The following is a 14742-nucleotide window of genomic DNA, read 5'->3' as shown; positions in this document are numbered from 1 at the left end:
AATACAACAGGAAAGATGTATCGCTTGAAAATTTATTGCATGATGCAGGTTATGATATTGTTTCGAATCCTGGATTTTAAATTTCAGAAAATCCAAAAGTGACCAGAAATTCATGAAACTGAGCAGGGTCACGTGATATGGCACAAATATTCCTACGTGATTTTTTTGTTCAATTTGAGACAAGCTGCTTATGAGAAGTTGCACAAATGAAGAGCCAAGGTATTTTGGAACAAAGGCTTGTCACGTTAAGGCGAACGCTTTCACTATTGAAACCGTGGGCATTTACGTGCCGCCACAAGTCCCGCTTCTCATCGGTAGGTGTCGTCCGAGCAAGCATGTGAGTCGACGGGAGGCATGCGAGCAGACCGCTGCGCCGGCTGACAGGGAGGCGTGCGAGCAGACCGCTGCGCAGGCTCACCGGGAGGCGTGCCCTTTGACCAGGATCCGCCGCCCACCTTCGTCCCAACTGCTATCACTTTTATTGTCGCCGGCGCCGCAGTTTAAAATCAACCCCGTACTACCCGGTATCGCTACAATCTTCTCTATTCCTCTCCGATTCTCCTGTCGTCTACCTCCAACCAGCCTGACCTAACCGTACGCCATGCCGCATCACGATGGTCTGCCCTTAATCTTCCAGTTTCCTGAGGAAGACACCCAGCCGGAGTCTCAACAACATAAGGAGCTTTGGGACGAGCTTGAACCGGCCTTGCGGGAAGACGTCGCGCCTGTCCCCGCTCCCGTCGCCCCAACTGTGCCAACGCCCATCCACGTGGCATTGATGGGCTGGGAGCCGCACATTGTCTCCGAGCTTGATGCCACGGGGTTCCACGAGGTCCCCGCTGACTTTCACGTGCCCGTGCACCTGCCAGCGCATGCGCCTGCACGTGCACTGACGGGCATGCCCATGCACCTGCCAGCGCATGCGCCTGCGCGTGCACTAACGGGCACGCCCGTGCACCTGCCAGTGCATGCGCCTGCACGTGCACTGACGTGCGCGCCCGTGCCGGTGCCCGTGCACACAAATGTCTCCGCCGCACCGTTGCCAGCGCCTGTCCCCACGCGGGTGCCAGTGCCCCCCTCAGCGGCATGGATGGCTGCCGTCGACCGCTTCCTTGCACCAATGCAAGTCGACTCCTCCCGCCGGTTGACTTGCTCCTGGAGATCGAAGTCCAGAACATCGTGGCCTTCCTTGAAGGTAGGGCCAACATCCAGGAGTACGCCAACAACGGCGCAAGACGCCGTCGTCGCTGTTGGTCAGTGGCCCGATGGCACACAGAGCACGGCAGAGGAGCCGCTTCCCACCTCAAGACGCACCCGCCGCCGCTGCGTAATCTAAATTTGCCATGAAAAACGTTCGGATTGCCATGCTTAAAATCTGAACGTTTATCATTTCCGTTTATTTTAGATCGATCGTCGTATGAATGTAAAGTCAGAGTCAGACTGAATGAAATCTATGGTTTGATCGATTGAATATTCTGCTAGAGCCGTATCAAATTAAATATAAAACGTCATCAAGCCACATGTATTCCTTCTCATCCAACGACCTAGACTGCTTCAATGTCGAGCGCTCAACACGTTTAGCATGCAGTTAATTTCATGCCAAAATAGTGTTAATCACATAATAACAAGCAAATAATATCCTACTTAATATCCGCATGCACTTAATATACTTCCAAATTAACGTGCATTGCACGTACACATTGACTAGTAGTACTACTAGTACGTGAAACTGGTGCCATAACTTGTGAACGCATCCAGATATGGTCAACGGCAACATCGCCCACGAGTTCTTCGTGTTTGCCCATGCGTCTAAACGCAGAAGGGGAGGAGAGAGAGAGAGAGCACACATGGAACCCACCAGTAAGTGAAGGCGAATAGTACGTGCTAACGAGCCGGTCCCACTAATGTACTAAAAATAATATTACATGTTATCCATTAAATAGGCTGTGGTAATATAAAAACATTATTTGAACAAAGGGGGGTACAACAAACATTGCTGTTCTACGTATGTTGCCTATTTACGTGCGGCTTGAAGGCCCAGGTCGCATGTTCGATCCTCGTCCTTTATTTTTTAATTTGTATATGGGTCCAAATTTGTTTCATGACAGGTGGGCCCCTCGGTGTGTAGTTTGTAGCACTTTAATTTGTGGGTCGAAATTTGTTCCATTCCAGGTGGACTATCAGTGTGTAGTTTTGTAGCTTATTTGTAATAATTAAAGAGAACAACAGCGTTTTTTGCAATAATACCATGGCGCGATGTTGAAGGCGAGAAATGACGTGCGAGAGAGCGATGACCGAGCCAGAGGGAAATCAATTGGGGGAGGTGTCGGTGTCAAAACCGGAAGATCTCGGGTAGGGTTTCCCGAACTGTGCGTCTTAGGATCGAAGGTAACAGGAGAAAGGGACACGATGTTTACCCAGGTTCGGGCCCTCTTAATGGAGGTAATACCCTACTTCCTGCTTGATTGACTTTGATGAGTATAGGGGTTACAAGAGTTGATCTACCTCAAGATCGTAATGGCTAAACCCTAGATGTCTAGCCTGTATGATTATGGTTGCCTCTATGGACTAAACTCTCCGGTTTATATAGACACCGGAGGGGGCTAGGGTTGTACAAGGTCGGTTTACAGGGGAAAGAAACTATATACCCGAACGTCAAGCTTGCCATCCACGCAAAGGAGAGTCCCATCCGGACACGACGGAAGGTCCTCAATCTTATATCTTCACGGCCCATCAGTCCGGCCCACATCACATAGCCCGGACGCCTGAGGACCCCCTAGTACAGGACTCCCTCAGTAGCCCTCGAACCAGGCTTCAATGACGACGTGTCCGGCATGCAGATCATCTTCGGCATTACAAGGCGGGTTCCTCCTCGGAATACTCCAAAGCAATTTTAACAAAAAGAACCGTATTCGACCCTTCGATGATGAGGCTTTTATATCTTCGGTCTTGCTGGGTGGGCCCTCCATGATGCTCCGGACGGCTTCGGCTTCGCATTAAACATCATGTCCTTCGGCTTCCGCGCCTCCGTCGCCTCATCTTCCACGTGTTAGACGAATATGAAGGGTCCAAGCGTTTTTACAAATAACACCCTGACAGCGTATGGAAGGCGTCTATTTAAGGAGATTAGATCTCAGATGCCATTTCACACTAGGCGAAAATCCTTCGAACTTGCCACAAGAAACCACGCAAACATGGCCAACGCTCCCAGTTCTTTCCTCCCGCCCCCATGGTCCTCAAAAAGGCGATTGGGAGAGCTGCTCGGTATCCCACGCCTAGCTGACCAAGCTTCAGGTGCAGGAGTATCTCCCTCCCGCAGATCTATTCCCCGTTTGGGCGGGATTAACTTCCTTCAATGATGAGGCCTTGGCGGAAAACTTCCCCAATCCTATCAAAGGGGAGTGAGTGTGCTTTGTTTCCTTTCCATTAAGGGGCATTGGGTTCCCAATCCACCCCTTCCTCTGAGGGCTCCTGGAGTATTATGGCCTCCAACTGCATAATCTCATGCCCGACTCCATTCTACACATTGCGGGTTTCGTTGCTCTTTGTGAGCTGTTCCTAGGCTGCGAGGCCCATTTTGAAATAAGGGAGGAAGCTTTTCTGCCTCGTCCCCCGCTCCCAAAAGGGATCTATATTCGAGGTGGGCGGTGCCGAAGTATGGCGTGTAGCCGGAACAGGATACCTGTCCGGCACTCCGAAGAAGGCATCCGAAGAGTGGCCCTCAGAGTGGTTTTATATTGAAGACGTTGTTCTCCCAGATCCAATCCGACGGGGCCTACCCAAATTTTCCAACGCTCCGTTAAAGAAGCACCACAGCTGGTGCCCCCGGAGCCTCGAAGAGGAAGATAGTGCAGAGGTTTAAGAAGCTAATGGACAAGATAAAGATACTTGCCCAATCCGGATTGTCCATAATTGAGGTAATGGCTATTTCAATGACACGAGGCGTTCAGCCACTTCAGTCCAGAGGACTCCCCATGTGGCACTACAATGGGGAAGACGACGCATCATGCTGCGGGCGTAAGGGTCTGGACAACTTCACCGCCTTGGCCGCTATGTTGGCTGATCTTTATAAAGGGGAGAAAGAAGAGTTCACTCACCTTAAATGCTGAGAGGGCTTTTCCATGTACAACCCTCCTAGCTGGGTGAGCATTTGCTCCATAACCTTAATCGATCTTCTTCCTGAGTCATACTCAGTTGAACTTTAATCCGACTATTTCTAACCGGAATGGAGGAAGGTTGTCGCGGGGATCTATACCCCGCTCCGCAGCTAGAGGACCATATTTGGGACCTTGATCCTGGATTTGAAGAGGATCCGGATATATTCGTAGATCTCAAGGAGAGGGTCTTCTATCAGGCGAGCTACGACGGTACAGAAGTGGCCATTATAGCCAATTACCCGGCCTTCTGCCCTCCTCTCATGTAAGTACAACGGAGACGTCTCCTCCAAAAGAGTTTTCTCACTACGCCTCACCTACCGCACTGTCTCGTGCTTCAAACGGGGCGGCGCTCGTCTCGCCACGCCGTATCAGAGGCATCCCTTAAGAGGGCAGAGCCTGTGCGGGGCGGGTCTTTGAAGAGAAAGGCGGATGGCAATACCGCCGAGCCTTCATCAAAGAGGTATGGTTTTTAATATGACCCATGGCAATCATACCGAATTGTGACGTTTCCTGCTGTGCCATATTTCAGGAAGAGCGTTCGCCGGACTGTGTCCGGAGACCTCGCTGGACATGCATCAACCAATCCGACCCCGGACCCTGCCTACAGGGCTAGAGTTGACACGGGTGCAATGCCGGATTGTCCTCTCTCCAAAGACTCGAATAATGTATCTGTCACCAACTCTGAAGTGGAGTGTGCAATGAACCATCAACACCGGAGGGCAGCTATGCACGACCCCAACTTCACTGAAGAGGCATTCAACGCTTTCAGCTCAGCGGATGCATACATCCGAGCTGCTCGGGATGGGCTTGCTGGAGCCACTCGCCAGCTTTCAAAGGATATGTGGGTAAGAACTTTATTGTGTAGATTTAATAATCATATGCCAGTAGCCCCCGAGACTTGAAACAGTTGACACAACTGATTTAAGGATCATTGTACAATCAGGTACTCACAGAGAAGAACAACATGCTGTCTCAGGAGCTGGGAAAATGTCGGACCCAACTAACTCTTGTCACCGCCGAACTGGAGAAGTCCAAGCAAGGAGGCACCGACTAGTAATGTCCACTTCTGTCCGGAAAATATAATCATATGCCAGTAATGTTTTTGAAATAAACACTCTGGTATTTACGATGGCAGGAACACCGGATCAGCTGGAAGAGAAACTAAAGGCCGCGCAGGTGGATAAACAACATGCTGAAAGGCAAGAGGCCGCTGGTCAGCGTATACTGACACGGACCAGGGATGAGAAGAACAAGCTACAAGATGTCAACATCAAGCTAGCCGAAGAGCTGAAGGATATACGAGCCCAACTAGCGGATGCCTTGAAGGAAAACAGAAAGCTGAAAGGCGGCATATTCAGTATGCTACTAAACCATACTTTCGTATGGTCCCCAGGTGGAAAGTTTTAACAAATTTGTCTCTGTAGGTGTGCTGACTGGTCGGCCCGAAGGAGAGATGTCCGGATTCGAAGGAGATCTGCTGCAAGAGCTGTCCAAAGTGCATGAGCGAGCCCGGAAGGCAATGAGGAACATTGCTAAAGCTCTATGGCCAGCCGATTCTCCTCCAGGAAGTATGGAGGAACTCGTGAACTTATTCAAAGGAGCTCGTCACTGCTTTGGACTATGGAACATATCGGCCTACCGAGAAGGCACACGAGAAGCCTGGGCCATGGTGAAAATACGGTATACCAGACTTGATCCGAATCATATGGCCCTGGTCGGGCCTCGGGGACCAGATGGACAAGAAATTCCTGTTAGCTTGGTGTATGACCAAGTGAAGATAGCCGCCAAGTTTTCACAACAGGATTGTAAACTAGACAACCTGTTATATGGTCTAGAGGAAGAAGTATGCGAATCGAAGTTGTAATGTACTGTTATCGACAAACTTTTCTCCGGCCGAATTGTAAAACGATTGTCATGGCAGACTTTCTGCTTCAACCTCCGAAACTCGATGTTTGGAGTGTTTCCAAATACTATACCGTCGGTAAACACCAAAGTATGTTTAGAAACCAGGCAGTCCGGTCATAGTTGCTTGAACAGACAAGTTGTATTCGGGGAGTTATGTTATATTAAATTTGATCGTAAGAAACATCTTCCAGAGAGAATAGTTCTGTTAAGGGTTCCTCTCCCTAGGCCAGCATGCGTTGTTATGCATGCCTAAACTGTGATGCGAAAAATCACAGTACACGTAATTTTTGGGGGCTTATATTGCAACGAGGGTAATTCGTCTTTTGTTCGCCGACCAATTATTCCCTTAAGAACGCTAGCTTTCGGCTTCACCCGTCTGAGGTACACGTCTGGATAACCCGGCTGTAACAATCGCAGAGGTGCTCCCTTTATGCCCTAGCCGAACAAACGGGAACGTAGGGCATAAGCACAGGAGCCAGGCAACCCAGCTTGGCAAAAACTTAAGTCATAAAGGTGCATATAATGGTGAAAAAAGGCATATATGAGGAGACGACACATATATACAGTGAGCTTGATGCTCGAAAATAATAATAAGCTTCTGTGACAAGAAGCCCCCAGGTATTGTGGGGTATGTACATTTAAGGATGTAGACCCCTTAAGTGTGTGGTTTATCCCAGCACATGCTAGAAGTTGTATAAAAACAAAAAGAAGAAAGAGAAAAAATAGAAAAAGATAAAGAACAATGAGTCCGGACTTAGGCGTAGAACCTTCGGAGTCTGGCAACGTTCCATGGGTTCGGCTCTAAGCGATTATCCGATGCGTTGCGAAGGCGATAGGCTCCTCCAGTAAGAACTTCATCGATAATGAAGGGACCCTCCCATTTGGGCTTGAGCTTGTCCTTTTTCTTCTCTGGTAGGCGTAGAACGAGTTCACCGACATTATAGGTCTTTGCCCGCACTTCTCTGCTTTGGTATCTTCGAGCTTGTTGTTGGTAGAATGTTGAACGAGCTTTTGCAACGTCGCGCTCCTCCTCCAGGCCATCTAAGTCATCTTGCCGATCGAGATCGGCCTCTTTCTCTCTCCGTACATGCGCACTCGAGGTGAGTCGTGAATGATATCGCAGGGCAGGATGGCCTCTGCCCCGTACACCATGAAGAACGGTGTGTATCCGGTCGTGCGATTGGGCGTGGTCCACAGCCCCTAGAGTACGGAGTCGAGCTGGTCGCATGTTCGATCCTCGTCCTTTATTTTTTAATTTGCACATGGGTCCAAATTTGTTTTAGGACAGGTGGGCCCCTCGGTTTGTAGTTTGTAGCACTTTAATTTGTGGGTCGAAATTTGTTCCATTCCAGGTGGACTATCGGTGTGTAGTTTTGTAGCTTATTTGTAAGAATTAAAGAGAACAATAGAGTTTTTTGCAATAATACCATGGTGTGACGTTGAAGGCGAGAAAGGACGTGCGAGAGAGCGATGACCGAGCTAGAGGGAAATCAACTGGGGCAGGTGTCGGTGTCAAAATCGGCAGATCTCGGGTAGGGGGTCCCGAACTGTGCATCTTAGGATCGAAGGTAACAGGACATAGGGACACGATGTTTACCCAGGTTCGGGCCCTCTTAATGGAGGTAATACCCTACTTCCTGCTTGATTGACTTTGATGAGTATAGGGGTTACAAGAGTTGATCTACCTCGAGATCATAATGGCTAAACTCTAGATTTCTAGCCTATATGATTATGAATGCCTCTATGGACTAAACCCTCCGGTTTATATAGACATCGGAGGGGGCTAGGGTTGTACACGGTCAGTTTACAGGGGAAAGAAACTATACACCCGAACGTCAAGCTTGCCATCCACGCAAAGGAGAGTCCCATCCGGACACGAGGTAAGGTCCTCGATCTTGTATCTTCACGGCCCATCAGTCCGGCTCACATCACATAGCCCGGACGCCTGAGGACCCCCTAGTCCAGGACTCCCTCAGGAGGTGTGGGTGTTGCAACGGTGTTCGGAGTAGTTGCGGGCCGAATGCTACGAAAATATAATCTAAACCCACCGGAATAAATGCCTACACAAATTAATCCAAGGTTGGAGTCCCCCTCGCAATGTAAATAGCTCCGGCTTAGCTTCAATGTGTGGAAGATACAGCGTGAGAAAGCGAGGTCAATCGAGAGACATATAGATAGAGAGACAAAGTGAGTGTGGTCCGACATTCATAGAAAAGATATATATGCTCTGGAGAGATATTGTCGGATTGAGCTTTTGGGAAGGGTGAGGGCTGTAAGATAGAGTTTGAGAGATGATCCAGTCACAAACATGTAGATATATTTTGTGCGTGGGAGGAAGCAAGGTCAATCGATTACATATATAAAGGGAGAGAGATTGAGCGAGTGTGGGTTGTCATGCGATCGAAAGAGTGAGATGGGTTGGAGAGAGTGACCTAGATAGAGAATGTGCGTGAGAGAGTATACAATATGAATATGTTGAATTGGGCTCAAACATGGAGATATATCGTTTGTGTCCGAGAAAGAGCGAGGTCAATCGAGACATAGAAAGAGAGAGAGAGGGAGAGAGGGAGAGAGCGAGAGAGAGAGAGAGAGATTGAGCGAGCGTAGCCCGCCATGTGGTCGAAAGAGTGGGGGCGGCTTGGATGGACTGACCTAGATAGACAATCTGCGTGAGAGAGTATAGAGTGTGTCGACCGAGGCCCGAACAGGGAGATATATCATTTGTGTGTGAAAGAAAACGAGGTTAATGGAGACTCAGATAAAGAGAGCAAGATTGAACGAGTGTGGCCTGCCGTGCGGAAGAAAGAGTAAGATAGTCTCGAGGGAGTGACCTAGATAGACAATGTGCATGCGTGCGCACGAGAGGTTGGGGGCCTAGATAGGCAATGCATGTATCTAGTAAGAGAGGGTGGGAGAGAGAGAGAGAGAGCTCGGCATGGGGTGCAATGGGGGGGGTGTGAGGTAAATACATTTGGTAACAGAGTAGCAAAGGGGGGTTGTGTAGTTGAGAGAGTTAGAGATCGAAACATGGAGAGAAAGAATGAACGTGTGTCGGAAACCGATAGCTTCCTAAGGTGGTTAGGAGAGGAAGATTGACCGATACAGGAAGTATGTAGTGTATGTGCTGAGGGGGTGGGGGTGGGGCTAAAAACAACATTTGAATGTAGACAGTACGAGACTTAATATCGATGTTTCAATTCCGTGTACATTGTAAGATTTGAAATGAGGACCATGCATATGGGTAATTATTTCGAATTCGTGCCATACAAGGTTTGGAAAAGTTGACATTGACTCGATTGTTGTGCCATTTTGTAGGTCATATGTTTGAATCCATCCAAAGTTTTCTCACTACCATGGTGTTCATCATATACATATGAATTTTTATTAAAAAAGTAGCATGGATACCGTGAAATGTGAAATCCACGTTAGAATTGGAGATTCCTATGTGACACACACTCTAATTCAAATAACTAATTATGTGACACACACTCTAATCCACGTTAGCGTGGATACCATGGTTACCGTTTTGATTTTTTTTCTTCAAATAACTCCTCATTAATTAATATATAGTATCTTGTTTCGAATGACTAATTATTTGCAAGGAAAACACGGGCATGGTAATACATACAGATTCGTTTGCAAATGAAAAAAAGATTCGTTTGCATTCTCAAATGTAGGCACACCAGGCAGACCAGGGTCGTGTCGTGGTGGTCGCGTGTGTCGTACGGACGCTTAGCACCCAGCCACCCACCCCCTCCCTCTCTCCCCCCCAAAAAAAGAACGACGACAAAATAAGTTCGCGCTTCTACGTTTCAGATTGAAATATCTGGCGGCCCCAATTCCAGACCTACAAAATCTCCCTTCTCCACCATCCCCTTCCGCGCCCAGATTGCTCAAATCCCTAATTCGCCGCCAACCCAAGCAAAATTTGAATCGCCCCTCGTCTCGTCTCTTTCCCCACCTCTGTGCCGGATGACGACGACAAAGACGACGGTCGCGCTTCACCACCGCACTGGAGCTACCTCATATATGCCCTCGTCCACCGCACTGGGTGGTCCACTGACAACGTCGGCCGCCACAACCGATGTGCCTCCCAGACACCGACTTCCACCGCATCAGGTGCGCTTCACCGACGCCGTCTCCCACCTCACCGGGGCTACTTCACCGAGCACATCGTCGCACCTCCACCCCCAGAGGCCGTTGGGGCTTCACCAACGGTCTCGTCCACCACATCGTAGCGCTCTGCTGCCACTCAAGATCTGCATCCGTGCGCGGCCAGCCAACACCAGCGCATCACCCACAACGGCTCTGAAGTGACCCGCACTCTAGCTAGGCGAGTATGACCAAACGCCGGCCCGAACTAGGTATCCACACATCACTCCCTTGTGCACTGTTCCGACGATGTTTGGATATCCTTTCACTGCTCTCTTAGCTTACACGCCTATGCAACTCTGACTATAACTCTTGTTTCTTCTGGAGATATCATCTAAAACAAGCAAAACCATTTTTTAGCCAAGCATGACAGCGCTACGGGATTTGGTACACATCCTGCACACCCGTATAACCTTGTAAGTATTTGTCCTCTGGTACAACAGCAATGTCGATTCCACTTATTTGATCAACCATTCGCCGTGTCAAAAATGCAGAGGGGGATGCAAGGAGCACAAGACCTGCACACCCAAGCAAGTGGTAACATGGACTTGTACATGGAACATTCCAAGCGTAAGCAGAGCTGCAGTGAGCCTGTACAACGAGCTAGCGTAAGTCCCTGCATTTCACTTAATTCGTATTGGCATGCGTGTATGATTTGTGTGCAGTGGCGGATTCACGAATTCAAGTTACCAGGGGCGAACATTTAACTTAAAAAATACGAAGGCACTTGCACTCCAGAAATCAACATAACTTGAGATATGTGAAGCAACATGCACTTTGAAAACCAGCTAATGATCCAAAGTAGTTCAGATTATAAAACACAAAATGATGCAAGAACCAAAAAACACAAAATGCAACATGGTGTGCAAGGACTACTAACATGGTCTGTACCTGCTTGAATTATTCGTTCTCTGGCTGAAAATGTCGAAGTGTAATTGCACCTATAACCAGTGCGCAAACTGCATATCAATATATCTATCCTGCACAAGTATGCCAATAGTTTCAAACAACAGATTAGAAAAGTATTTATGCTACATTCTCATGATACGGGGACTTTCTGGTAGATGGCCTCGACGTTTCCTCAAGCCGTGAAAATGTACTATAATTTGCTTGTCATCAATGCCTGCAAATCTCTATGTCTCTCTCAACATAGCAGATCATCATTAGACACTAAATCCTTTAATGGGAGCTTGCAAAATGCTTGCATTAGATCCCTCATTAGACACTATATGTTCATCACCAGGAGCATGTAAAATGTTTGCATCAAATCCTTCATTATCAGTCTGTTCATTAGACACTTCAGGCTCAAGAACAACATGAGCTTGTATGTTTGCATCCGAAATTTGATTAGATACATCAGATTCAGTCAATTCAGTATTGATTGGGGGAGTTGTAAAATAAGTAGAAATTTTTCATTTTCTCATAGATTCCCTACATACAAGCAGTTTTACAACACCGTCAGGTTTAACTATTGGCCATGAATTGAATAGTTGAATTAGATATAATCAGGGATGTGATGTACCTGCTCGTTGTGCATGCTGCTCTTGCAAGCAGCGACTGTCCGTTTGCGCAAGCTCGATGCCATGCCCGTGCTGCCGCCGCTGCCTCCCACGCAGGCTACACCCAGGGTTGGATCTTCATCTTCTTGTCCTTCCATTCTCTTGAAGCCCGGCGATCGCCCTCCAATGAGGGCACGAGGAAGTGCTGTGTCGGTCTGTCCAGCGGCGGCTAGGTTAGGAGTGAACCAGACTGGAGGCTGGAGCGAAGGAATTGGGATTTTCCCTGCTGTCGATCGATATGGGAGGCGCTCGTTTGGGCTGTGAGCCTGCTATAGGGCCTGTCTTGCACTTACGTTATTGGCCCATCTAAATTGAAAGGTTTTTCTTCATTTTTTATGTTGCCTGCTCGTGCGTTGGGACGAACAAAACTAGTCTGGGCCAACCTGGACGACTCAAACTAGGTGCACACTTTCCAGCCACCCGAGGCGGCCGCCCATACCAGCCCCTACGGTGGCGTCGCCCCTTTTGCGTGTCTGATTGGGTGAAAAATATTCCAGTGGCGCTTTTGATTTCCCACAGAATGGTTGAATTGCTTGTTTCTATGAACTGAGTTCGCCAATAATGTGAAGGATGCCAGTCTTTTCATCCTATTGTAGATTGCTTAGATCTCGATATGCCAAATATAATCGCAATGAAATATATAGTAAAAGCCAGTGTGATGTGTGTGGCTACAACTAGTCTGACTACACGTCCTCATATAACATATCAAGGATGCACCATCTTACCAGATTAACCGTTCGACTTACCAATGCAGTGTGGGAAGAAAGAAGTATTGGGACTGCGTATCCAAGTAATTGATGCCATGGACTCCTTCGTAGAACCTTGTAAGCGAAAAAGAAGTTGCAGTGTGCCTGTACAAAGAGCTAGCATAAGTTCAGTTACTTGCTTCTCGGAAATTTAGTTAGCCATACGTTGCTTGGCTTAATTTAGTTTGCTACTGATTACATAATGCCATAGCCTGTTAATCCTATTATAGACTGCGCCTATCTATGTGTTTGATACTTACTGTTAATAATTACCTGTTTGCCTGAACTTAAATAGCTACTTAAGCACGTAGATAGCTGGTCATATGTACTTCTAGGGCATATGTACTTCTAGGGTGCAGCAGAATTCATGTGTAATTTACGTTCTGATACCCTGGTTGTTTAAATGGTTTGCTGTTATCACTTGTAGCACTAGTAATGTTTGCATGTTCATAGATAGACAACTGTCAGGTTTATATGAGGGACACCGGCTTTTTAACTTATATATGTGTTGGAATCATTTTGCTTACATCAAAGAAATTTACAGATGTCTGTGTTGCTGGTAAACGGTACCGACTTGTTACTTTAATACGTTGCCAAGAACTTGTTAGTTTTACTAGTTCATGTGTAATTAAATATGTTGCCAAAAATGGTTAGTTTTACTAGTTTAATGTTAGTTTCTTATGGCTCTTGCAAAACTTTATTTATTGATTGCTAACATTCAAGTTTGCAGGATCCAACTGAAACTCCGTTGGCACAACAGGTATGTTTTCATAAACTTCCTTGTTTACCTGGTTTGGTGCTGTAATCATCTTACCAACTTCAAGTTTTCAGGATCCAATTGGAAGTCCAATTGCACAGTAGGTACATTTTCAAAAATATATTTGTGTAACAGGTTTGCTGCTGTAACTTGTTGCTCTAATCAAGTTACTGACTACTCAACTTTTCAGGATCCAAGAGAAACTCCAATGCCACAACAGGTTCCTTTTGCAAAACTTGTTTGTTTAACTGCTTTGCTGCTGCAACCAGTTGCTCTAATCACGTTACTGGCTACCCAGCTTTTCAGGATCCAAGAGAAACTCCAATGCCACAACAGGTACCTTTTGCAAAACTTGTTTCTTTAACTGCTTTGCTGCTGCAACAACCAGTTACAATGATGTTAATAACTACTTTTCAGCATCCAATTGAAACTCTTTAATTCCTTGTTTGTTTAACTGGTTTGCTGTTATAACTCCCAATTGAGATGTTTTGCTAACTTCAACTTTTCGGAATCCAATTAGAACTTTAATGGCAAAATAGGTTAGCCCAAGATCAAAGAGCAAGGACCCCATGGATGCTGTATCATCTCACAGCAGTGGCACAGGCCCAATCGTGCATCACGAATTGCCAACTGCTGACGCTCTAGAAGCTAAACTAGTGGTAGAAAGAGATTCTGCTTCTGCACTTAGAGATGAAGTTGACATGTTAAGGAAGCAAACAACACAATCACAAGCAGTACTCAAGACAACCATTAAATATTTGGTGGATTTCAAAACGAAGCAAGCTGAGACTGACCACATTGTTAAGGTCCTGAAGGAAAAAAGGAAATTAAATTCCCACTTGGTAAATCATAGGTGAAATGTTCTTTCCATCGTTGAATAACCTTTGTGTTGTTTGTTCATGTAATCGATCAAACCATTTGTTTTAGAGATCATGTAATAATTGTTTTTTTGGTTTGTAATTTTATTTGAGCACAAGTCTGTATTAATTGATAAGACTCGGAGACATTTCATTTTGATTGCTATGCCAGACCTACAAATATGCCAATCGGGCTGAACGTGCATTCAGCAATAATAGTAGTATAGATGGACCATAAGTGGCATGCACCGGAAAGGGCCAAGATGCTGTACTAGCTTCGCTAAAAAAAGGATGCTCTTCTAGCAAAAAAAGTACAGCGGCCTGGCTTATGTATGTTAGTTGATATTATTGATTCATATACTCTATAACTGTTTATATGTCTGTTAGTTTTGTACATTATTGGTTGATTGACTCGGTATTTGAATCTTGATACATCGCTTGTGTACATATCTAAATGGGAGTACACATTATGTTGCGTGTGACACTTGAGTTGGACATAAAGTGTTCCAAATATTCGAATTCACCTTAAACTGGATTCTAGCTTCTGAATTCGAGTATCGACATTTGTAATCATATTCATATATGACAGTGGAATACATCTTTGTCGTG

The sequence above is a fragment of the Triticum aestivum genome, chromosome 1D, assembly GCF_018294505.1.
Source record: "Triticum aestivum cultivar Chinese Spring chromosome 1D, IWGSC CS RefSeq v2.1, whole genome shotgun sequence".
NCBI classification, from domain to species: Eukaryota; Viridiplantae; Streptophyta; class Magnoliopsida; order Poales; family Poaceae; genus Triticum; species Triticum aestivum.
Note: the sequence above shows the minus strand (reverse complement) of the source record.